Source organism: Haliaeetus albicilla, chromosome 2, assembly GCF_947461875.1.
Source record: "Haliaeetus albicilla chromosome 2, bHalAlb1.1, whole genome shotgun sequence".
Lineage (NCBI taxonomy): Eukaryota > Metazoa > Chordata > Aves > Accipitriformes > Accipitridae > Haliaeetus > Haliaeetus albicilla.
In genome coordinates, this window is record NC_091484.1 from 51,681,359 (window position 1) to 51,708,894 (window position 27,536).

At 36.7% G+C, this 27,536-nt stretch overlaps 1 long non-coding RNA gene across 1 annotated transcript; it reads right to left on the minus strand.

Moving 5' to 3' along the window:
• Positions 1 to 23,171: 23,171 nt before the first annotated feature.
• LOC138688200 (uncharacterized) lies at positions 23,172 to 27,084 on the minus strand. The gene is made up of 3 exons (XR_011327257.1): positions 25,885 to 27,084; positions 23,812 to 23,879; positions 23,172 to 23,364 (listed from the first exon to the last, which is right to left on the minus strand). It is a non-coding gene; the product is annotated as an uncharacterized lncRNA (long non-coding RNA).
• Positions 27,085 to 27,536: the final 452 nt, after the last annotated feature.

Here is a 27,536-nt window from a genome sequence, read left to right on the forward strand (position 1 = left end):
AGTGTCGTGGATGTTGCTGTCATTGCATCGCAAACACTTCGTTTCTTGTCTGTCAAAATCAGAGCAGCTGTCACAATTCAACTAAATTGAAAAGAATTGTAATTAGAAATCCCTACTTTATAAAATTTCCAGTACACTTTAGCTAAAGTCAAAGTAGTAATTATACAGATTTCAGCCAGAAATGCAATTTAAACTTTTTTAATAGAAAATATTGCCTTTTCTGCTTTTCTGAATGCCAGGTGTGATTATGAAAAACGGAGGCTAGCCAAGATTAAAATATTATTGTACATCCCCAGTATTAGAACGTAATACTGTATATTTTTTTAAAAATCATGGTTTTATTACATATAATCCTCTATCCCTTAAGTCTTTTCTATGTAGAAAGTTGAGGTGTTTACTATAGAACCAAGAAAATGTAGCTGGCATGTTAAAGAGGCATTCAGAACCAGAGAATGAGTTTGCATCAGAGTTTTTCAGGTCCTCAGAGAGACAGATTCTGCCAGAGAGTTCTTGTTATTAAAAAACAATGAATGATCCAGAAAACTACCTGATGCAGCTACAGTCCCTACAAAGCTGCTGGTTTGGGCAGAATAAGGAGGGAGAATTCATTTTAAACCTTTCATCCAACCCACAGATCTCTACAAGGGTTGTTGTTATAGTGAGGGCAGTGCAGCTTCATGCGATATTACACAATTTATGAAAAGGTTTGCAGCTGCGACTGGCTTCATTCATTTATTAAGTATTTTTAATTAGCTTAAATGTCATGTAACCTGGACAACCATGAGACTTAATACTTCAAAAGAAAATATTTTTCAAGAAATTCCTTGACATTTTTTTGCACAAACTTTGCAAATATTTCTGCTTCTTAAACTTTATTCTTTAGTAGAGACATTATTCAGACAATTGCTTATTGCAATGTGCTTATCCCCAGCAAATTCACCAACACATTTCTTACAGAGTAACTAATAGATACAGCAAAATATTAACGGTCAGACCTCTGTCCCAAAATCTCTACAGAAAGATAACAAGGCAGTTGAATAATGAGGGGGTTAAACTTATTCATGAGCAGACATAAATGTTTAAGTTTGTTGAATAAATTATTCACTGTTAATCATTCTTCTATTTCTAGGTATCTGTGATTTGTTTCCCATTTGAATGTCTATTTCATCTTTTTCAATACATTTACTGTCTTCTTTTATACAAAAGCCCATATTTTCAGAGCTAGACGTCTGAAGTATGAGCACACTGAGGCATCCAAATAAGTGACCTGATTTTTAGAAATGTTGAGACACAGCTCCTCTGTGATCAATATATATTGATTCCACGTACTACATTCTCTTTATGCAGTTGAAAACATACCAATATTGCCATCCAGTATTTCATCAGGAAGCTATAAAAAAATTCTTAGATATCTGTGTTATTGACAAACTAAAAGTAAGTGTCAAACTATAATTCCAGTGGTGTATAGTGTTAGTAATACTCAACATTGATTTGTAGAGTTTGAATTAGAGAACTTATTTATGTATTCTCTGAAATGCAACAAATGTTTTCAAACTGAATGCTATAGATAAGGGCTTAAAGACTGTCTCTGACCTCTCAGATAGTTCATTTGAAATTTGCTTTCTTAGAGATGTAGTTTTTAACAGTAGATATTTATATCCTACATTTTGCGTAAGAACAGTTTCCCTGCAAAGCCAAGCCACTGATCCTGAAAGGTTTGTTATGTTTTGTTCATATCATTCTTACCATCCTGAAAATGCCGTAACTCCCCTCACCTTAAAGCTCTTACTGGATTATAAACTGGAAAAATCGACATCCTATCTCTGTTAACCTTTGGCAAAGCTTGAGGAACTATTCCTTGCTCATGAAAAAGCCATCTAATTGCTAATCTATAATCCTTTTAATATGCTCTACGTTTTGGATTGATCTATTGCCAGCTGACCCAGCAGTGCCCATGGCTATATTAATCCTATTATTCACATGTTCCAATGGAACTCTTTAATGAAGTCTGAAAGGCTTGCATACTACTGATATTAAGGATGGTTACACTTGTATTGCACCTAATTATGGAACATTCTATTGTATTGCCTAATTGTGCAATTTACGTTTTTTCCCAAGGCATAATTTATTTTGATTACAACCTTTATCATATTGTTTTCATCTGTGTTCTTTTGGGGGGGGGGGGGGATGACTTATTTACAGCTTCAGTGCTATTGTTTTAATATACTAATAAGCATTGCATCGCTTGACCAAACTGAATATAAAATTAGCAAGGTAAACAATGATGTTTTGAAAAATAGGAGTAATAAATAATAATAGTATCTTGTACATTTAGAATTTAACCTGAGGATTTAAAAACACTCTAAAAAACAAGGACAAATTGCTAGACCTTAAAATACTCTTTTAGGAAAGCGTATTTAGCAATATTATAATTTTGTTCAGAAAGAAATTAATGAAGCATGTTAATAGTAAAGACACTTTACTATCATCTGCCATGGTTCTTTAGTCTTGACTCCGTCATTCTTTCTTGCAGAAAATACAGGCACAGTAAGCTTTGCATTGACTTCTTTAGGAGTTTGAAGCAATTCACAACTGTTGAGACTGATTTAATCACTTTTAGTGTCCCACTCTAAAAAACAAATCTATCTTTTCACTCCATGCACTGCACAGCAACTAAAGCACACCATCTGTAAGTACTGCATCAGAAAAAAGTTTCTAATCCATCCATCTGTAATCCAGTGCAATTTGGAAAATAAAGGCCCCTGTTCCCTACACTGTTGCCCTTCACTGAGTCTTATTATGGTTTGGGTCATGTATCTCCACAAAACCTGCCCTGCAGTTACAAGAGAAATCACTTACCCTTCATGATTCCGTAAGAAAAATAATAGCCTGCCCTCTCAAAAAATCACTCAAACTGATTGTCACATGTTATTCTGTCAACTATGCCAAGAAATAAGAGCATCAAGAACAGAATCTGTGTTTTCTAAACTGTATCTCTGCTATGTTAACATCTTATCCCAACTTGGCAGTAGCCTCCATTTGCTTTGTATTGGAAATTAACATTTTATTATTAACCCTTAAAAATTAAAGAAGATTAAGGATGTTGTAATGTCTCAGCTGCTAAGTGATCAGCAGAATACATATGGTCCTCATTGGCAGAAAAATAAATACCAAAGCCTCAGCTGAATAGTAACCTTCAGCTACCTGAGCTTTCTGTCTTAGATCTGTTTCAAAATACTAAATCTATCCCATAAAGCATAACCTTAGATAAGTAATGTGACAATGGAGTATTGATTGCTTTTTTAGCCTTCCTAAGTCTTATGTATTTAAATACAAATATAGATTCACAACAACATATATTTACAAAAGCCAGCTTCTATTACACAATATTGTGCAACTGGCTATTCACTTGTGCCTCTTAAACACCAGAGAAAATGAGGATGTATACATGTTGTCTCTGAAATACTTCATTAAGGTTGTCTAATTGGAATGCTATTTAATTGTCCAATATAATGGCTAGAGGTATTCTACTCATAAGCAAGAGTCATATATCTAATTTAGGATAATATTTTAAAATCTACTACACTAGTGGCTTTGGGGGTCATAATTGTAGATAAACCATTGCAGCAGCAGTTGTGCTTAACATTTACGTGCTCTCTTGACAAAATACTGGTCTCACAAAAATCTCTAGGAAGAATAATCCCCTTTGGCAAGCAGTGGCACTCACTTCGGTTTTGGCCTTTTTTACAAGGCAATTGCTTTCCCTGGACACTCTGCTCAATCCCTCCATGGGGCTTTCCATAGAGCATCCTTCTTTCCTCTGTGCACATGTATCTGAATTTCCTTACAAAACAAATCAGAGAGACTGAAGAATTCAGTCTGTCTATTCATGGCATCAGGAATTCGGGACCTACTTCAAAGGACCTGTGTCCTGCAGCATAGACCCAGGCAGCATTTCCCACAACTAAGAGGCCAGGAGCAACTAACTCTAAGGTAATTTCTCACACTATTTTGCCTCCCTTCCCTATGCAGTAGGAGGTAACTACACAACCCTCCTGAAACACTTTCCACACTACAGTAATCACCTAGAAATGAGACGTATGGTGCTTAAAGAGACTAGATAAGACAGAATTGGAGACTGAAAATTCACCTGGGGTTGCACTGCAACCCAGTTACCCACTCTGAGCAATCCTTGCCTTACCAGTAACCTCACTGTCATTCCAAGGAACCTCTGTATTAGGTGCGATTCAGCATGGACAACAGCATAACAAACTAGGACACAGCGCTGGTAAGAGATGTAAGTGGAAAAATAAGTAGTTCAACTAAGGGAAATCAATAGATTATTCAACCCTTGGCAATACATGCTATTAACATAAATGTGTTCATTCATCTGTTAATAGATTTACCAGGCAAAAGCATTTTTCCCTTTAGGAGCATGAACACCACAGAATGTAAGAGAGTCTCTGACTCATTGTATCATCTTAAAAGAAAGAACTGTGTCAATGTTGGATATATTTCCTTCAACCAGTACTAGCAAACACTCACCAAACTGGAAAAAAAACCCAAACCCAAACCCAAAACAAAACCCAAAACAAAACAAAAGCAAACAAACAACAACAACAACAACAACAAAAACACAACAAAAAAACAACTGGCTAAGCATTGCTCAGTTGATACCTTAGTTGAAATTTGCTTGACTAACTGCAAACAGGAAACCATTACATCAGGCATTAAGAGGGTTGAGAACCAAGTTAGGACAATGTTACAAATCACATAGGCTGAGGGGTGGGGTATGAAAGGCCCATAAAATTCATGGACTGAATGCAAAAATGAAAACCATCTGGGGAAATATATGTAGAAATAGGTTTATTTTTTACTATTTCAGATTCCTGAGATCCTCACCAAATCCTTTATGTTCTCCATTATTAGCAATTCAATTTCTTATCAGCTCATTTGCTTAATGTATTATCTTTGAAAGAAACAACAAAAAAACAAAGGTGGCTAAGATTTAGTTTTGGAGAGAAGGAGAAGAGGGAAGAAATGATTCATGTCATCTTAGATTTTGACTTAATGATACCGATTATCACTATCAGTCTATTTCCACATTATTTCTAAGATATTTGTGATAGTTTATAGTTAGCAGCTGTATTTGTGTAGAACTGATCTCCTTTTTTCTCTGGGACTTGCTGAAGTAAATTGGCACAGATTTACTTGTGTCTTAATGTCGTCTTTTTTTTTTGTCAAACACTTTTAAACCATTTTAAATTGCTCTCAAGAAATCATTATTTACTTCCATAAGGAGTAGTAATAGTTGCCCCATTTTTTAAAGTTAAAAATGAGATGATCTTTTCTTTCTGGGAGTTAATGAATTTTTAAGTCTGCATGTTGTCAATTTGTAGTTTGGACGCTGCTGAACTAGGCTTTGAACATCTCAGCAAGAAGGCTTTATAGCATTTGTGTTGTTTTATGATACAGAGAGAATCTGAAAAGAGTGAAAACGATTTCACTACTTCTGCTAATATATTGACGAGCTCTCTTAAAATTAGCAGATTCACAAGTATGTTAGACATACTGTGTTATTAGGCTAACTTTACTCTGGGAGTTGGCTAGTAGAGCTCACTGCAGCCATTAGCTCCTGACCTCCTGCCTTGCAGTTGCTTTGAAATTTTGAACAAAGTTTCCATTACATGTAAGATTAGTAAATCATTTCTCTGTTGTTTGCTAGATTACATCTATTATTTACTTTCCCCAGAAATATGTATTAGAATTCGCATATCACCAGTTCATCACAAAGATTAATTATTAATTCATCATAATAATTTGCAAGTGCAATATGTGGTACTTCTCCGCACAAAGTACAGCACAAACTTTAATTAAGTTTCCTAAAATTAAACTGACTGGTCATTGTATCATTTTCCTGGTACCATACTGTATGCCTAATATCTACCAAAATAACATGAGCAAGTCAATATTTAGAAAATAAGTGATAGTAAATTCACAGATTAAGTACCTGTTGTAAAGAACACATCAACTATATTTAAAAGTAAAAAATAAAAGTTAATTGTAAATTGTCATAACTATCTGATTTGGGAGTTGATCGATCAAACAAACTTAAGCAGCAACATATTTCATAAAATAGTGAGGACCTTGCGGCAAAGCCATCAAACAGAAATAGCAACATTAATCAAAAATGGCTCACTGCAATAAGTGAAGGTTTAATAAGTATAAATGTACTGAAGCAAAACATTTAGTTAACCCTACATGCTCTGCTGAATCAGCAGACTATACTGTAGGTCGTTCTAGTAAACCATATCTGCATCATAAAGTAATTGAAGAAATGAGTTCATGTGGTGCCAACAATTTATTTATTTCCATTGTAAAGAAAATTTTAGTATGGAAGAAGAGAGAGAAAGAGGGAGATTCATAGTTCATTTGCAGCATATAAATATAAATATTTTGTTTATGCTAAGTCCAACAGAAAATAATATTACCCAAGGGATAAATTCAGATTGTGTCAGGAAAATCTTATCTTTTTTTTCTTACAATCTGACTAAAAAGTAGGTTCTAGGTAAATGTTGCCAAAAAGGGTGAAAATCATTCAACTATTATTTTTTTTTGGCCATATTTTCATGTGTTTGTTTTACACTGATGCAGACTTATCAATGCTTTTTTTCCCAGGAGAATTCTAGAGACCATTTCTAAACAGTCTAGTTATTTTGAAACATAGTTAATGCTCTCAGTGGGGTGTGTCTGAGTTCCACTGTGCAAAGTTTAACCAGGAAGACAAAATTTCACACAGGGAAGAAAAAAAACCATCTTCCATAAAATAAGTGAGTTTGAAATGTATTTTACTTCAAAACATACTTCATTAATTGAGTGGGGGTTTTTTCCCCTCCCTTTTGGTTACATTTAAACTCAATTTCAATGTAAATCATCAAGAAAAAATATGGTATAATGGAAAAAAAATGTTGATTTTTTTCCCCCTTGTCAGAGAAATGGATAATATATACTGAACCTCAAGAACAACTCCTTCAATACATTAAGATAAACTTGTTAAAGTCTGTATGTACCACGAACAGGTTAGGAGCCATCGCCTAAAGCAAATCCAGGCCCTGAAATGTGTGAAAGTTTTCTTTAAAAACTATGGTTGAATAAATATAAGGGTTAAGATTAATAAAGTATCTGGAAGGACACAGAAATACAGATAATAAATAAAACTACCTGCTGAGGCTGGACATTGCGTCTGGAGGGTTACTCTTCTGTCCAGGGAAAATTGAGGAATCAAGGAGCTCTGCAGAGAATGTGTGCTGTGGAGGAAAGGGACATAGTTTCTCCATCTTCTAGACTTCTGAACTAGCAACTAGAAGAACTTTTAAGGATGCACCATCCCAAAACAGTGTTTTGCAGTGAAGTGAGAATAGCTAATCCCTGGCTGAATCCTCAGTCACCTCCCACTTGCAACTATCCATCCATCTCACCAGTTGCAGAGTATCACTGTGGAGGCTGCTGTTGCTGTGAAATGAAACTTCTGGCACAGTGAATATTCACATCTCATATCTACCTATGCACTTGGAACTGCTGGAAAAGGGACTTTGCCTTTCCCAGTGGCAACAACTGTGTGGCGAAAAAGATATATTGACTCCGGTAGTAATAGCACAAAGAAAGAATTTGTTTCTTTCTATTCTCCCTTACTCTTCCACACTAGGCTTATATTAAAATCTTCAAAATGTTTCAAAGACAAATGATGTAAATAAAGTCAAAAGTTTACTTATTGGAACAAACATTTGAATGCTGGGAGACCTAAGTTCAAGCCATTTCTGAATTCAGACCAGGAACTTAGATATCTTTCTTCACATTACAAAACAGTACTCTGACAAGTTGCCTGCTGACTAGTCTCTGACAGATATTTCTTGACATCTCTTTCTTAGTTTTGAATTGTCAATGGTACAAGATAACTTCCGGTGCTGTAAAAACTCTACATAATAAATACATGGCAGCTAAGAATTTTAGAAGAAAGTAGTATCATCTAGTGCGTCAGATAAAGTAGCTGGAAGTAGCAGACAGACTTTAAAATTTAATTATTTCCCAATGTTTAACAAAATAGCAGCAAACTAAAAATAACTCACAGTTTGAAACAACAGATTTAAGTCAAACCATTATACAGAATGATCTGCAAGGACAAGCTAGTTAACAGGTAAAAAAATAATGAAGTATGAAGCAGAAAAGACAAGAGAAGAGACTGGAATGTGTCTGAGAACCAGTATCACAATTAAGTCCGTAAATTGCAGTATATGTCAGAGTTATAATTTTAATTTAAAGACATTGCTTTGCTTTTTTTTTTCAGTTGTCTTTTAAGCATCAGAACTAATAGATCAAGAAATAGCTATTTTGTTAAAAATTTTCTCCTGCTGACTGTTAGTTGACCAAGTGAATCCATTTTGACACAAAGTGATTGCTTTGCTTCACCTGCACAGTTTCACTGTGGAATTGGGCACAGAAGTACCACTGGAAGGGAGCATATATTGTATTCATGAATTCTGATGTTCCTTCTGGGATAGTGGGGGAAAGGATTGACTGTGCTGGCTTCAACGGACAGATTTGCCAATTGTTGTTTTGATAAGGTCTGGTTCCATATGATATTAGCTTGGTGGATGTTTGACTTTTGTGATGAGTTTGGCAAGCTCAAGGCAGTGTGAAAATTAACAGAATTTTCTTTTTGAGAGGGAGCAATGGAGGAAGTATTTTAAGATACTGTGTTCCAGTATCAATTGCTATCATTCAATGATTTTCATATAGATTAGTTTATGTTATACCATGAGAAAAGTAGAACTATAGAGTTTGCGGTGTTTGGAGCGTGTTTGGCTTCTATTTTCTTCTTTAAATTTGTACATTATACATTTGTAGCTAGTGCAATGCTTTGTGTTTTATGATGAAGTCCTAACTGCTTGATTTCATACTACTTTGAAAATATATGGTAATTTGGGATCTTTTTTCACCACATACGCACAAACACATGTATTCACAGAAGTCTGGAGGGAGATACCAAACTCAAAACTTCTGGTTTGAATGATAGCTAGAATGAGAATTCATTGAAAGTTTTAGTTGGGAGATGCTAGACTGGCCTATAAGCAGTCACTGTCCCAATGCCAGAACAAGGATTGTCTGTATATACTTGAATTATAATAGTAATTTAGCTTATAGAAGACCTGGGATCAAGTTCCCAAGTCTTTTTCTTCCATTTTTCTATGCTATATGCTATTGTGGCTTGAATCTCTATTTTTGATTGAATATTGTATTTAGATCCAATGAGTCTTTCTGCATATTTCTGAAGATATGTCCCATACTGGTACAGTCCCACAAAGCAGTTCATTTCTAAGGGAAATTTTTCTTGCCATCTCTGATCAGGGATATAGTAAACAATCATCAAGGGGAAAAATTGTCTCATTTGCTGAGGTTGGGTGGGTATCTTAAAATGGAGATTTTTTTTAAGATTCTAATGAAAAAAAAAAAATGTATCTTCTAGTGATATTTGCCTTCTTCAGTAGACTCAGAGAGAGGAAGATGAAAGTTCAGGGACCAGTCAGTATTAACAGTTCCTATAAGAACTGTTGCTTGATCTTTACTGAGTAGGGCTGTACTGATCAAGACAGAAAGTTGTATGTGTTTCTAACTTCAGATTAAATTATCACTATTTCTAAACACTGCTTTATACTTTAAAGACAGTCACCCGATTTATCATAAGACTGACTCATACCTGGAAAATAAAGCATTATGTTTCTGCCAGTTACTAGACTAATCCTTTGCAGACTACTACTAAAAAAAAAAAAAATTTAAAAAAATCAAGACTTGCATTTTCCTGTATTTTGTTTGGTCTGTATTACAGTGTGATTTTTTCCAAAGCTGATACAATAAAAATAAACATTTTTAAAAAAATAAAATAAAAAAAAAAAACACCAAAACCTCAGAAGACTTGAAACATGTAAACATTTCAAAATAATACCATAAATACTTTCCCTCCTGCATTTTCCTATCTCTAAAACAGCATCAACATTATGACAGCACTTGCTAAGCCACAATTATATGTCTGAACTTTGAGAGAGAAAAATGCTTAATGGCAAGATACAAAATTTGTCTTGGCATGGAAAGTAACATTAAATATAGACAGAATATTGATTCCTCATCATGTAACATATTTTGGCAACTGAAATCAGTGTAAGACCTAGTCCACTGAAGTGAGCAAAAAGATCATTGATTTCTTTGTGCTTTGTATATTTAAAGTAAATAAATAAACACATTCTTTTGTAATTGTACCATGTGCTTTTAAAGAAAGCTTTTGAATTAAATTTGGAACCTCTGTTTAGAAAAAGCCAATTATTCACCTGGGTATTTTCCAACATAAAAACTATTGAAAATGAAAACAAGCAGAAAATATCATTTGAGCATGAAAATAATCTTAAATAAAAGAAAAATGAAGCTTTTGCATTTTGGAAAATTTCTAACATTTCTCACATCCTATTTAACATTATCCACCTTCTCTAATGCAGAATTTAATTTCCAGCACAAAGGAGATAAAACATTGATAATGCTAATGGATATTAATCTGAAATAGAATGAAGAAAGAAATAGAAGCATGCATTAAAAAATGTTAATGTTAGTGTTTGCATAATATCCATAACATCATAATATGTTTTTAATGTATTTAGGCAAACGGGAAACAACTGAAATTAACAGCAGATAATAAATCCCTTTATTTTGTATGTCCAGATATAATTTACATGCTGAGATCATTGTGTTCCTTGTCACACGTTTGCAGTGAAGATAGCAATGAAACAAATTAATCTGGCACTACTGAAGTGGGCACTGCAGTAAAATCTCCCAGTGGTTTTGAGCCTAAAAAATACCCCAAACATCCAGACAGCAACAAACAGGACACACAGTATCATATATACCAGTTTACACCAGAGAGTTCTTTTAACACACAGAGAAACTGCCAATACGCCCTTGGAAAATATATTTCATTAAACATGTCGATAACAAACGCTATCAGCTTAATGAAACAGATGTTCAGGATTCCAAGTGGATTGAATGACACTGATAACTTCATTCACAAGTAATAGTCAATATAAAATATGATTTTCTTAATAGAGTAGAGCACAGTATTGATAATTAAATAAACTTTTAATAATGAATCTGTCACAGAGCAAGAAGTGCTATGAATCATTCATAGTTACATGCTTGAGGCAAAAAGTGAAAAATGGCTGATTTTTTTTTTCAGTTTTTTTCTGCCAGATTTCCTCTTCCAAATTAGCTAGTCAAACCAGCTGAATAATGAGGTCAAATTTTTGACAGGGTTAAACCATCATGGGTTAGGAGTAATAAAAAATAAATGGTTTAAATAAGAAGGCAGCGTGGCCCTAATGCTCAATAAATTATTCTAGATTTTTTAAAACAAGAAACTATGATAGAGTCTGCAGAAGTTTTCCATTGCAAAGCTAGAGTAAATACTATCTGTGCTTAATATTTCACTGTAACAAGTTCCTCAGAATATACACTCTTTCCTCAGTCCAGTCTCACAGTGGCTAGTGTCACCACTTGGGCTAAGAACTGACACACAGCACAACTCTCCCATAATCTGTCCACAGAGTTTTCAGCCAGGGATTTAAGCATACAAGTGGGTGATAGGTGCTCCGACAAATACAGCCCTTGATATAACAGGAAAGCCCTGAGGTTTCTGAGATGGCCCTCGAAGATCCCTCAGCCAGGCACCTCACACCATGCCGTGCAAGAGGCAGCCCTTCCCTAAATGAATTTACTTAAAAGAAAGATTGGAGGAAGAGAAAAAATGATGCCCCGTTTGAAGATGACACCAAATTGGAGGAGACAGTCAACAGGTTCGAGGGCAGGGCTGCTGTCCAAAGGGACCTGTACAGGCTGGAGGAATGGGCCACAGGGGCCTAATGAAATTCGGCAAGGAAAAATGCTGAGTCCCACACATGGGAAGGGAGACCACCTTGTAATGATACGGGCTGGGGAGCAGCTCTGCTGAAGGGCCTGGAGAGGCTGGCAGACAGTGAGCTGAGCGTGAGCCCACAGTGGGCTCTTGCAGCAAAGTAGGCCAGCAGTGTCCTGCACCGTATGGACAGGAGCACAGCTGGTAGCTCAAAGGGAATGATTACTCCCCTCTGCTCAGCATTTGTTACACCATATCTGGATGCTGTGTCCAGTTTTGTTCCTCCGGTACAAGACATTGATAAACTAGAGCAAGTTTACAGGACAGCCACCAGGATGGTCAAGGGCTGGAGCACTTTCCTTGTGAGGAGAAACTGAGGAAGCTGCACATGTTCATCCCGGAGAAGAGACAGCTTGAGAGGACCTAACAGCAGCCTGGCAGGGCCTACAAAGCAATAACCAAGAAGGCAGAAACATGCTTTTCACAGTAATGCATGATGGCTGAAACAAAAATAGTCATAATTTGAAACACATAAAGTTCAAATTATTAGGGTGCACTAATAAGCTTTCTCACCATAAGGTCAGTCCAGTAGTGGAGCAGGTTTTTCAGAGAGGCTGTGCAGTCACCATCCCTGGAGGTTTTCAAGACCTGACCTGACCCTGAGCAACCAGGTCTGACCTCATAGGTGACTCCACTTTGAGCTGGAGGTTGGACTATAGAGATGTCCTGAGGTCCCTTCCAAACTGAATTTTTCTATGAGGAATCAGTTAAAAAATTAAATTGAGAAGTTAATCCATTTCTTGGGTACACAACTAGATCTTCGCTCTCTCTTGAGTCTTATTCACTGAATTCACTGTCTCTACCCTGCCTGGACTGATTACCTCCATAGATCAGCAACAGATGAAAACTGTGTGCTATTGGTAAGAGCACAACAGTTAACTGGCTGAATGAACAGACTACCAAATTACTTCTTGATGCTTTGAATAGCTGGGCTGTTGTTGTGTCCTCCACAACTACATTACACAGACTAGTTTACATCTTAATTTGGAGAATTTTCAGTCCATCAAAGATCATGGTTATTATGTTAGTTACTGGTACTGCAAGGTTATAAATTGTCCTGTCTGTCTCTCCTGAGTTTTGTGTAAATGAAAACAGACAGGGTGGAATAGAGACTACCCAGTCAAATAGCCAATGAAGACTAGAAACAGTGCTAGAGACCTTCTTGGAGAAGGCACTACTGCAAAGGAGCTTCAGTGCTCCAGACTCTACTCTTCTATGTTATTCTGTTCCCATCTTCATCCTCCTGATGGTCAAGCAACAGCAGAAAACATTTCTATGCTGCGCTTTGTGTAGTATAGATTTATATAACATATATTATTTAAAAACAATTTAGCTTAAATTACAAAACCAGATAAATTAGCTTGCATCATGTTCCATTCTGCTGTGACTAGTCGTCTTCCACATAACTCACCACCTGCGAACTTTACCATAGCAACACAATGCTGCAAACTGCAGGAGAGAAACAACTCAGTAGATAACGGGTGACCACTAGTTTTGGTTCATCAGTGATGTGTCAAGCATCATTGCTGTACAGCACAACTTTCTGCATGTTCCTTTCTGCATGTTCCTGGAACTTGTACACTGTTTTCCCTAGAACTGCAAGGCAGGGTTAACAGTTTGGCACAGACGTATTCTAGTCTGTCTCATATACTTTCTCTGCTGTGCCATATTTCTTCAGTTTCTTTATTCCGCAGGATTTACTTTCTTACAATCAGATACATATGGTGAGTAATGCAAGTAGCTCTGTATTGTACTCACGTTCCCAATTAGTTCCCCCCTATTGAAGAAGTAGATCCAGGACAGTTTCTCCTCTGGATGGATTTTCTACTTTCTGGATCATAAAGCTGTCTTCTCTGTATTCTAGGAACTACTTTCATGTTTTACTGTCTTCATTACCTAATGGGTTTCAAAATGGTTATTGTTAAGTCCCTCATGAATATAGTAGCTTCTGGTTTTTAACACTTCAAGAGTTGATGTAGGAATTTTCCATTCCAAGTCAGATGACCTATAACAAATATACACAATCATTTCTTTATCGTACCTGTTTATTTTTCCAAGGCATACAGTACCACTAGCTGGTACTGTTTTGTTTTCTTATTTTTCTATATAATGATTCAAATAGTTTATTTCAGGCTTTATTATCACTTTTTTCATTCATTTTTTTTTATATTTTAATTCTTACCTAGCAATATATGGGTTTATGTTTTCTGCTCTATTGCTGTTTTAGCAGTTTTCTTGCCCTTTTCTTTCTTTTCTTGACAGACATTACATCTTTCTTTTCTACTTTTTCATCCAAATAGTCTAGAGCAGCTAAAAGATCTCTTTTTTCTTTCAACTGAAAATTAACCATTTTACCTTGTGGGCTTTGCCAAAAAAAAGATAAAGATCTTTGTCATCTTTTTGTATACATTCTTTTAAGAAAGCATGTTCTGTATATTAACTAACAGATACAGTAAGGCACAGTAGTTGCTAGGAGAATTTTTCACTACAATAACAGAACAAATAGTGATTTGTCTGAATATAATTTATAGCTACCCTGAGGCTGCAGTAAATTATGCATCTTCTTTTATTCACAGAATGTCTTACAAACGTCTACTGAAGATACCTCTTTTTCCACCTGTGTTTTTTTCCTGTAATGCTTCATATTTTTAATACAGAGTAGTAATGTGTTCATAAGAAAAAATAACATACTTCACTTTTTTCTATAAGCTAACATCCACAATATGTATGATTTCCTTATAAGCACAGTCTGTAAAGTAGCCAGCTTCTAATCACATATAACGATTGTTAATGTCTAATCATTGCTTATGGACATGGTAGAAGTTGTAGAACATCCATTCCTTCTTCCTTCTCACCAAGGGCATTAAGGACTTTTTGTAAGCAACTGAAGTATTTAGGATAATGAGTGCTAAGTTTTCAGAATTTGTACTTCTATCTTCCTTGAGTATTTTTAAAATCTGCACTGTGAGATGCTGAAAATCAAACTGGGGTAAATTTTCTTTTTTTTAAATTGGATTATTTTCACAGAGAAAAATTCTAGTAAACTCCCTGGAAAGAGAACTCTAACTAATTTTATGTTGTTCATCTTGGTCACAGAGTAGAGCACCAGAGACTGTCACTTGCTCAGTCACCTGTCACTTTTGTGATTGTCAGAACTGACTTACTGATATCACAGACCTCTACAATATCTAGGAAACTTCACATCCTTAAGTTTACAGAAGCAAAATTATTTACAGAATAGTGTTATCATGTACACGTGGAATCAATTTAAGCAGGTTCCAAAGGAACTGTAGATTATCAGAATTTAAAATAAAAGTCTTGCATGAATCACAGATATGGCTTCCAGTAAGTCTGGTGTTCTCAAACTAAGAAAGCATTGGAAAAACAAACTCACAAAAAAGAAATGAGTTTGATGCCTCTAGACTATCATTTGTGCAGTGCCCAGGAGTTAAGAACAGTCAAGTTCTTTAGCAGGATTAATTTCAATATTTGTAATTATAGTTTACTTTCATGGTATTAATTGTAAAGATTCAGGTAGTTGCATCCAATGAAAATATAACTGCACTTTATACACTGAGACAATGAGAAGACTGAAGACAGTAGTATTTTTGGTGGATGTAGGCTGTGATGACTAAGGCAATGAGTGTCCAGACTGACACTCTAAAAACTGTGATAAAAACATAGTGAGAAAATGCCTTACTTACTTAAAAGATCAAAGAATTTATCATTTATGGAAAAATGCACTTTTGACCTCATACTCACCTATATTGTCCTCAGACTCATGGCAAGGCATAAAAGGCTGGACATAAAGCTTATCTGAACCAAATGATTTATTTCAGTCATAAAGCAAGTCCAGTACATTAAACTAAATGCAGAACAAGAGGGCAGAAGACAAAGGAGATAGCTTAGGTAACTAACTCCTATTTTACAAGGCAAAATGGTCTTAAACTTGTTCAGCAAACCTTGGAGAAAATCCATAACCATACTGTGTAGGTTGGCTAGATGATTCCAGTGTAGGATTGTGGTGGCTTGACGCTGGCCAGATGCCAGGTGCCCACCAAAGCCGTTCTATCACTCCCCTCCTCAGCTGGACACGGGAGAGAAAATATAACAAAATGTTCATGGGTTGAGATAAGGACAGGGAGATTACTCAGCAATTACCGTCACAGGCAAAACAGACTCAACTTGGGGAAATTAATTTATTGCCAATCAAAACCAGAGTAGGGTAATGAGAAAATAAAAACCAAATCTTAAAACACATTCCCCCCACCCCTCCCTTCTTCCCAGGCTCAACTTTACTCCTGAATTCTCTAACTCCTCCCCACCAGTGGTGCAGGAGGATGGGGAGTGGGGGTTGCGGTCAGTTCATCACACATTGTCTCTGCCGCTTCTTCCTCCTCAGGGGGAGGACTCCTCACTCATTCCCTGCTCCAGCATGGGGTCCCTCCCAAAGGTCACAGTTCTTCACGAACTGCTCCAGCGTGGGTCCCTTCCATGGGGTGCAGTCCTTCAGAAGCACACTGCTCCAGTATGGGTCCCCCACGGGGTCACAAGTCCTGCCAGAAAACCTGCTCCAGCATGGGCTACTCTCTCCACGGGTCCACAGGTCCTGCTAGGAGCCTGCTTCGGCATGCTCTCTCCACGGGGTCACAGCTTCTTCGGGCATCCACCTGCTCCGGCGTGGGGTCCTCCCTGGGCTGCAGGTGGATATCTGCTCCACCGTGGACCTTCATGGGCTGCTGGGGGACAGCCTGCCTCACCCCGGTCTTCCCCACCACGGGCTGCAGGGGAATCTCTGCTTTGCTCCTGGAGCACCTCCTCCCCCTCCTTCTTCACTGACCTTGGTGTCTGCAGGGTTGTTTCTCTCACACACTCTCACTCCTCTCTCCAGCTGCTGTTTCTGTGCCACAGCAACTTTTTTTCCCCTTCTTAAATCTGTTATCCCAGAGGCACTACCACCATCACTGATGGGCTCGGCCTTGGTCAGCAGCAGGTCCATCTTGGAGCTGGCTGGCATTGGCTGTGTCAGACATAGGGGAAGCTTCTAGAAGCTTCTCACAGAAGCCACCCCTGTAGCCCTGCCACTACCAAAACCTTGCCATGCAAACCCAATACAAGGATTTCCACGTAAATATTTTTATTTAAATAAAGGAGACAGTTATATCTAAACAACTCTTTTTTTTTTTCCACTGCTGGTTTTATTTTCTTAACTGATCTTATTTAGATTCTTCAGCAGGATCATATGAGCATCAGACCCAACACAAACAAGGCAGATGAGAACATGGCTGCAGTGGCCATGGGCAAGGAGGACAGAAATATGGAGCATTGTGACAAAATGATTTAAACTCTCCTAGAAAAAACCACTTCATCTGCCTATATATGGAAAAACAAATCCTCATCTATGTTTTCAGGACTTGCTTCACCTCTTAGGCCTGTGGTATTGGGTCTTAAAACCAGGAATACTTCAACTGACTCTGGGAGTTTAGACTTGCTATGGAAGGAGTTTGTAAATATTTGCTAGTTTTTAAGGAAAAGTGCTGCTAAATATCATTCAAAGGCATGAGCACTGAAGAACTGGGTAGGAAATTATTATCTTAGCCTGTGGTTACTCCACATCAAGCCAAAACTGAGAATTCTGAAAGGTTTTTATGGGAAAAATATAGAGCCTCCCCTCAGAAGAGACAGCAGCTAAGTGCCACTCCCCTGGGATATAAGAATTGCAAGTTCAAGTCCTTCTTTCCAGATGAATCAGAGCAAAGATCTGAGGTCTGTTTTTTAATACTGCTGGTGCATGGCAATGACAGGATTGCTTTTTTCTAGTTTTGACAGAACTTAAATGCTGAATAAGAGAAATCTTTCCTGATTAAAAAAAAAAACAGGTACATTCATGTGGAAAGTTCCCTTCCAATACCTCAGCATTTTCTACCAAAAAACCTGTCATTTTTCTAGTATAATTTTTGTAAGCTCTGTTACTTAGTTTCTTGGGGTTTTGGACCAATAAAATTTGTCATAGTACATTATAAAGGTCTTCCTTAATAAGGATATCCTTAACACAATAAAAGCCTAGAGTTAGTGATAAAAGATACTTCAACTATAGCTTATTACATAAAAGTAAAATCAGTCATGACTCGTTTTTCTACACCTGCATCCTAAACCATTACCTGGGCTCAATGTTACCATTAACTTTTAGCTTTTACTAAGCAAATCTGTCTTGTCTCTAGTTCTTTCTGCAGTTCTAGGTTATAGCCAATCTTTGATTCCTGAATTTTGTGACAGTGTTGTACTGTGTGTTGTTCGTCCTCTATTGTATCTAGAAATTAATTTTCTGCAATGTAAATTTTCTACTGTTTCACACACCCAAGAAACTAGTGACAATTGTTTTAGAATATGTTTTTCCTGCATTTTTTGCCAATTTGAAATTTGGACCTTATGTTACAAGGTACAAGGTGATTCAAGGGAAAAATTTTCACGCAGTCTTAAGTGTTTTCGAAGTTAGTGGCTGATGTGCCCCAGTATATGGGAAAGTTTTAAGCATAGGCTGAGACATTCTTCACCTTGATCTCTGACGCAAGACGAAAACAGGAAAGGGTTTGGCTGTCAGCTGCTGAGGAATGTAAATGAAGTTTGCTGTTTCATTATTAACTTGATTGATATATCCTAGGTAAAAGTACTCTGGAGGACTCCTGTTAGGTAGTAATATTGGGTGAAATAGCTGTTTTGCATCTCCCCAGTTATCACTATGTTAATTAGGTTAATAAAGTTACAGCCTCTAGCTGTAATCATATTCTTAAGTGTGTATCTTATTTGCCTGAGGTGTTTGAATCAACACACTGGTCTTACGAAGTTTGATACAACACAGATTCTGTTACATAATTACCAGTTTAAAAGGAAGTTTTGGGGGGTTGGGATGTATTCAGTTACTGGTACATTAAAACTTATTCATTTTTAGGAAATATACCAAAGGGTTACGTACATAATTTTCAAAGTACAACTGCAGTCCCCACATACAAACTCATGTTACATCAATGAGGACTTTTTACTGAGCTCAGGGCAGTGTAGACAGTCATATTTCTTTTTAAACAGCCTTTTATAGGTCATTACATGAAATAGATTCACCTCTACCTATTTAAATTAGATTTTCTTTTCTCTAAATTGGTGAGAGTTTGCCAAATATCCTAAAATTTCTCATCTCCACACAGTTTTCAGAACAATTTTTGACTGTATAATTGAGGGGTTTTTTTCTGACCTTGGTCTGAATAATGGTAGTGATATTGGATTTGAAATTAAAATGCAAGTGAGAGGAGAAAATTCACTTAAAACTGAGGCAGAGAAACACTTCTTATAATTCCTATCATTTATCAGTTCTGAATTAGCCTATGGAATCCAAAAGGCATTATTGAAGCCTTAAGAATAAAACAGTTTCATCACAGTTTGAGTTGTTATGGTTTGAAAAAATTGACATTGACATAGAAACACATGTATAAAAGAAACAGAAGGGTCTTTGTTTAGACAAAAAAAAATTTTGAGGACATCTGAAAAAAAAGACTTGATGAGCAGGTTAATCCAGATATTACTACAGTATTCCTTGCCCATCCCTCTGAGGCATCCAATTCCAGCCACGATCTGAGACAGGCTCTAAAGTAAACGTCCCTTTCCTTCTACCAGGGCATATCATTATATGGGGCCAACAGGACTAAAAGTATATTAACCCTTCTAGGGATTACTTCCGTATTTGTTTCTTCACCGCACTGCAGACATTCAATCCATATGTGAATTAGAAGATGGCAACCAGCAGACTGGCGAGAGACACTCAATGCAACATTAATCTCTAGGCTTGCACTCCATTGTGGAAGGCCACATAGGCCTTTTAGTGTGGAAGAGTTAATGGAGAAATCAAAGTGGAGGTTTGGGGCAGAATAAGGGACTGGATGCTGATTTGAGGGTATGGGCAGATATGGGGGTTGAATGCAGACTTACTGTGGGCGCTTTGGGTCCAGGACTGATTTGGCAGTTTCGGGAAAGACTGTGGAAAGGGGATCATCGGTGAAGGGGAAATCACTTAAATAAGTTGTGGAGAGTAAACAATGTTAAGTATTTCATACTATGAATGGAAAATTAAAATTCAGAAACCAAAAGGCAAATGCATAAAAAATGCATTCATTAAAAACAAATAATCTCATTATTTTGGAACTAAACTCAAAAGGTAACTGACTCATGAATCTCTGGTTTGGAAATGTAGTCTGTTTCGGGGTTTTTTTTCCAAAATATCCAGTAGAATTTCCGTGGTAATATTCAGGGAAGCTCTTCCATGTTCTTATGTGAACTACTGAATGTAACGGAACAATCAGTTGATAGACTTTCAGTTGCAATGAGACCATGACTATGTTATCCACACTGTTATAAATAAAAGCCTTTCTTACTATGGAAACCAGTAAAGTAAGCAGAAAGCTTACTTCCTCTGTTTAAAATACTATGGGTTCTAATAATAAATTTCAGACCTGATCTGAGATCTGCTAAGGTCAATGGAGAAGCTCCCAACAGTTAGGGTGGACTTTTGATCAGGTTTATATGCATTTTTTTCTGAAAGAGAAATTACATCATATTTTCCTCTGAAATGAGTTCATTGAAGATAATAGTTACACTAGACTTCATAATTACTGAAAACTTTGGCAATGGTTTTTCCAAGCTAGTGCCTTTTTTCTGCATTCTACAACTGCAACCAGATGTGGTTTAACTATATTCTAAAATTTAAAGATTTAGCTAAACTCCTATATCACCCAAATTTTGCCAAGTAATTTCATTCTCAAAACAAATCTATCACACTCTTATGTATGATTACTTGATCAAACTGGGTCTGTTTAATTTCAACCAGCAATACTAACATGTCAGGAAAGACTGCCTCAGTCCAACCCATTTTCAAAACTGTCATTGACTCGTAAGTTCTTTGTTGGGTTGACACAAAGTGCATGAAGTCAATGGGCATTTTCATTTGAATGGCAGCTGGGGCAGACGCCACGTTCATAGTGATGGCATCAGCAGTTCCATAGTGTGCAGTGTGTTCCATTTTTACTCTAAATGCCTGTTGCTGCATGTGATTTGCCTAAAAGCCACAGATATCAGTAAACAACATAAATGTTTATGATAGCCTATTTGTATAGTCATAATTTTAACAAACTCATCAAGGACACCAATTTACAGATGTTCTCATCCTCCTTAGATTTAGAGAACATAATTATGGTATGACTGTGATGTTTTGGTTTAGTTTTCACTTTCTTTTTCTTTGGGTTTGAGCATTTTGAGGGGAGTTCTTTTTCCAGTTCCCTCTAGTTCAGCCAAATTAGCAATGCTAGTTCTAGTACAAATCACAAAGTTTTGGTATTGATTTCACAGACACCTCAAACAAGATTTTGAAAAGAAAAACCTATTAGGAAACTTAATCACTTGTAGTAAAATTATGTTAGCTACTACTTGGCAAGACTGCTTTAGAACTAAGGCTTTGAAGCCTGTCACAGGTCTTAAAAATAAAATTGCTTGAGTAGTTGAGGAGAACTGTATTAAAATGCAAATTTCCAGCTGTTAATATTTCTTCAAAAACCAATAATCCCTCAAGGCCACCAATATGTCAAATACTTAATGGAAAAATATCCCTTAGGCAGAATGGCCTTTCTAAGTTGACTTTTGATTAAACTTAAAATACTGTATAGCAAAAAAACTTAAAATCAAAAAGAGGATATAAATATAGTACTAGACTAAAATGTCATAGAGAATGCAATTGGAGGGGCAAATTTAAGGTCACTAATTTTTAAGTAATTTTCTACCCTTTTTGAGGATTAGCCAAGGAAATAATTGCTAATATAAGGTATACCCTATAGCACACACCTACAAATGGGCCTTGGAGGAAGAGAAACTAATACTTTTTCAAAGTAATACAGATGTAAACATAAAGTTGGGATATAGTTGGTGTGTATAGCACTGAAGTCAAAGTCTCCACTGCCAAACAATTCTGCTTCTATTCTATTGTACAAAATCTAGAACTTGAGACTCAAAATTATCAACTGAGAATACAACTGATCTTCATTTCCCTGGCTACTAAAATTCCAGGACCCTATGTGTCTCTGTCAAACACAGGAGTTAGATTTCCTTTGAAAAAGAATGACTGAATCAAAAGTCTAACCCTGTTCCCACGGAAAGCAGTGACAAAATATTAATGTAAGGAGGACTGAGATCTGTTTGCTTAAGTTGCAGTACACTGTGACTGAGTACATCAAAATTTTGAGGAAAAGAAATTGTTATTTAAACATCAAATCAATCCCAGAACCAATAGCTGCCAGCATCTTAAATTACATAATTCCTAAGTGTTGCCCTATAAAACACACTTATGGAAAAGAAATCACAAAATGTCTCTTTACTGATTAGCATACTCTGTGACATCTGTGCTGCTGCAATATCAGCTTTTACAATGAAAACTTTGTGGCAACAAGGTAAAAATCATGACAGATCCACACTGTTTGTAGTGTCCATGAGTAAAGAGAATTTTTAGTAGCAAAAAAAGGCAACTCCAGGTGCCTGAAGTACAATCCAGTCTCAGTTCATCTTTAATGTACTGCACATTTGGTTTTGAATAGGAATTAGACAAGTGTTTTGGTCAGATAAGAAAAATCTTATGTGATCATGAGAACACAGCAGCTGGATTCTCAGCCAGTGTGAAGCCGAATAGTACTACTGATCTATCTTGAAGATATGAAGATCTACATTGGTTAAGGACATGATATTGCATTTGATCTTCAGAAGATGTAGTATGATGTTCTTAATCTGTAATATAATTCCAAAGAACATGTTTTCAGTATTAAAGCTATCTTATAGTCCTTCAAAATATAATAATCTGTATAGCTTCATTTGAACTTTTGAGGCTTCAGTCACCAACACATTACTCTAGTGAATGTGAACCATCTAACAGCAAAGAAATTACCCTGGGAAAAAAAGTATAAGGCAGGAGCAATATCAGGATCCAGTTTTTAAACAGGAGTAGTAAAATCTGTAGTTTGTATAGATAGAGAAAAATATCAGAGACATTTCTTTTCTTCTGCAAGGAAATCTGAAGAGAAAATTAAAGTTAGTGGTGAGGTCTTACCTGAAATTTTAAAAAGAATGGGTTTGTTTCAGCTCTACAACATTCTAGATTCTATCAATGTACTCCAGAACCTCAGGACTTGGGCACGGATACCACCTGGGTGAAATCTGGGTTTCATGGAAATTTAGGATGAGTTTTCTCTGACATCTTTAGTTTCTGGATTTCAGCTGCTGCTTATTAAGGAACTTTGGCAGATTCCACGTTCAAAAGGAGATGTTAACACCTAAGCAGGACATATGGCAATTTACATATCCAACTCCAGTCTCTATGTGCATCTGCATATTCAAAACTAGAGCTCCCTGAAATGGTTGAGGGAGAGAAGGAGGAAGGGGATGAAGGAGTTATAACAGGAAGTGTGAAAAAAGGGCAAGAGATAAGCACCTATCTTTAGGAGAGGGCTCCAGGTATGTATACCAAAACAGTAGCGACTCTAGTTCTTAGCAGCCCTGACCCATAACCTCCCTGAAGAGTTACAGCGGCACCCTGAATTCTGTATTCCTCCCAGCCAGTTCTTGGCAGCTAAGAAAGCTAACTGCCCTAGATATCATCTGAAGGAATCTGATCATCTTCCCATATAACCTAAGCTTCTGATACAGGATTCTGGATTTTAAACTCTGATTTTAAAGAATACAATGCATTTTCTCAGTAGCTAATAATCTAATCTAGTTACCTTGAAAGACACTTCAAAACCAGCACCCATCCTTTTGAAACCCCAAGGATTTAGTTTCTGGTGAGCACCTAGAGCAGATAAAGTAGAATCAGACAAGGACATTTCATGTGATCAGCAGGTTTCCAGTTCACTGAGTGCCAAGTTCTTTTCTGTAAAAAGAAATTGAAGTCTAAAGAAACAAGAATTTACATTTCAATTTTCCTATGTCCTTTTAAAAATGACTGGTTTTTTCAGTCATAAAGAGGTCACTTACGGAGTGTTGAGGACACCACATTAAAGACAATGACCAGTCTTGATTATGACCAATGATCACATTCAGATCTTGGCTATGACCAATGATCAAAATGTACTGGCTGACATAGTGTGTCACAGAAGCATTTCTCAGAGCGTCCAAATAGCTATACAAACAGTTTAATTTATACCAGCTGGAGGATGAATAGCAGCACTTCTACTTTTTCAGTTTGACAAGTCTATGCTTAAGAAATGGTAGAAAATTAAAACAAAGTATAGTTAGAATGATAATACGCAAAGATCACTTCACTTAGAGTATTTAGCATCAACAATTTTAAATGAAAAATATTTCAAGTGCATTTCAACCTAATTCCCTGAACTTGTCTTTCACATTAATTTTACCAATTCATGCTGAAGTCTTAACTGTATTTCCAGCCAAAGTACATGTCATCACAACCTTTTAAGTACAGTCATACTGTTATCCCAGCTTTTCGTGGTATTTAGCAATGCTTTGTTATAAACTCATTTTTAGTTGTTTGTGAGTCAGACTTAGCAGCAATAAGTAGCTGCGATGAGCATTGTGAAGCTAAAGAAGGAACCAGACTGTGTTCTGTATTCAGTTCAGGGACCTTTATATCCCTTTCTCTCCATAACTTCAGGAAAGAAGGAAAGAAAGGCTCTTCCAGTCTTCCCCAGATTCAGAATTAAATGCTGTCATACTTTCATTCATTTAACACTTTCTTAGGTTGCCTTGTTAGCAATTTAAGCTCATGAACTGGTGATCTATGTAGTAGGGTTATAATTTTGTTTCACCGTCTCTGTCATTTTGCCTTTGCTTATCTGGCAGGAAGTTCTGACAATCTTTTTAAAGTTGGAGGTCTTGCCCTTTTACTTAGTCTATTTTCTGCTATTTCCCTTTATTTTCCCCAGGGCCCATTAGGAGTTGAATTTCTGTTTCAAATAAATCCAAACACCCTTATTTCTCTGTTCTCGAAATAGTGGGTTTTTTTTTTAAATTTAATTATTCCTAAGGGGCCTTTTTACATTTAAATGGACAATTGAGAAGGCATTCTTTTTTCTCATTTACCTTTCATCTTTGAAAGATGGATTTTCTCTTTTTTTAGTTTGGTAAGGAAGTTGCTTGAGCATTGCCAGGTTCCTAATTAATTCCCCAAATGACAGTGTTGTTTGGGGTTCATTTGGGGGGTGTGGTTTTTTTACAGTTAAATGGCTTTTTACTTTGTTATCCAGTTATAACATCAGATGGCCTTGTTATATTGTAGGCACTTTTTTTTAGTATTCACACAGCAATGGAATCAGGAAGGGATTATGCAATGGTTTACATTTAGACATACGGTATTTTTAACTACAAATTTCAAAAGAGCCTTATCTTAAATAGTTGAGAAACAATTAAAGTTTCCATCAGAGAAAGAACATGAATAAGTTAAAAGTAATGAGTTTCTGTAAAACATACCCCAACAATCAGTGTTGTCTAAAATGTAAATCCTTTGGCATTCTTAAAAAAATTGCTTAAACTAAGAATTTTATTATGTTGTAAAATGAGGTTTTATCATCAAAGAAAGACAAAAGTAAGAAACAAAAAGCCTGGTAACTGATTTGGATTTAGTACCCAGTAATAATACTTATTCTGGATGTCCCCCTTGAATTACTGTAAGTAATGAAATTTTTCTTGTTTTGTCTGTTGAGTCACTTTTATTTTGTTGGGTGGGTAAGACTATACTTATCTGTGAGATCAACTGGTGTCTGAAAAGATGAATTATTTTCTTTGGTATGAGCTTATGATTTGCTTCTTTTGGTCAAAGTGGTAAATAGATGTATAACCTGTCATTTCCAACTATGGTGGTTTGACCTTGGCCAGATGCCAGATACGCACCCAGCCTCTCTCATTCCCCCTGCTCTCACATGCCCTCTGCTGGGGGAGAAAAAAAAAGATGAAAAAAACTTGCAGGTTGAGATAAAGATAGTGACATCACTTACCAATTACCATCAGGGGTAAAACAGACTTGACTTTGGGGAAATTAATTTAAATATTGACAACTGAAACAGACTTGGGTGGTGGGAAATGAAGACAAAATTAAAACAGCACCTTCCTTCTATCCCTCCTTTTTTCCAGGCTCAACTTCACTCCTTCATTCCCGACTTCTCTACTTCCTCCCTCCCCAAGCAGCGCAGGGGGATGAGGAATGAGGCAGCTACAGTCAGTTCATAACAGTTCCTCTCTGCTGCTCCTTCCTTTTCCCCTGCTCCTGTGTGGGGCCTCTCCATGGGCTGCAGTCCTTTTGGGTAAATCTGCTCCAGCATGGGCTCTCCAGGGACCATACTTCCTTCAGAAAATATCCACATGCTCCAGTGTGGAGTCCTCCATGCAGTGTGGATATCTGCTTCAGCATGGTTCTGTCATGGGCTGCAGGAGAATACCTGCTTGACCATAGTCTCTTCCACAGGCTGCAGAGGAATCTCTGCTCTGGCCCTGGAGAATCTCCTCCTCCTCCTTCTCTGACCTTGTGTTCATACTGCTGCTTCTCACTGGTTTTCCTCACTCCTATTTGTCTGGCATTTTTACCCTTCCTTTAAATGTTTTCACAGAGGCTCCACCAGCTTTGTCAATGGGCTCAACTGTGTCCTGTGGTAGATCCATGGAGGAGCTGGCCAGAACTGGCTGCGTCCAGCATGGGGCAATCCCTGGCCTCCTCCCACAGAGGCCACCCCTGCAACCACACCACTCACCATCAGGTACTTCTGCTAAGTATTTTATGCAAAGTAAAAATCATAATGATCAAAGTTCATATACATGTTCCTAAAATGGAGCTAAGTTATATAGAAAAGTAAATCAGGAAAGGATTTCTAACACGTGTTTAAAATCTGTAGAAATATATGCACATTCAGTAAAAACTTTCTTGAATAACGAAGTACTATCTTCTCTAGCATTTTCTTTTTTTCATGGATGACAGGAAGTATGAGTCTTTTAGCATTCCTTTATTTAGGCTGCAGATCCCAATAAACTGGTAGTCAAAGACCACCCAGTCATACTTACATACCATGATATTCATGTTCTTTAGGTATCATATGTAAAACTGAGTGTCTCTTCAAGTCAGTAAGTACACAACAAAGAGTTTAATAACACAAATTCCCCACAAATAAATTAGAATTATTTTATTGATAAGTATTTTTGCATCTCTATTAAGATTTACTTCCTATAATGGTTTTGCACAACCATGCAATAGAAAGCAGCAGCTTCTTACTGTTAATGAAAATTTTATTGGATGGATGAGGTGACAAAGAGTCATACCAACCATAAACAGAAGTGTCAGAAAAAATCTGATTCATTTTCAACTTGTTGGTAAATGAATAAGGCCCCTTCATTCGATATGCAGCCAAAACAGTGGCTGTAAGACTGCAATGTCATAAGCAGACACTCTACATGCATTTTACATAAGTCTATGAGCAATGTGACAGCAAAGGGGCAAAGATGT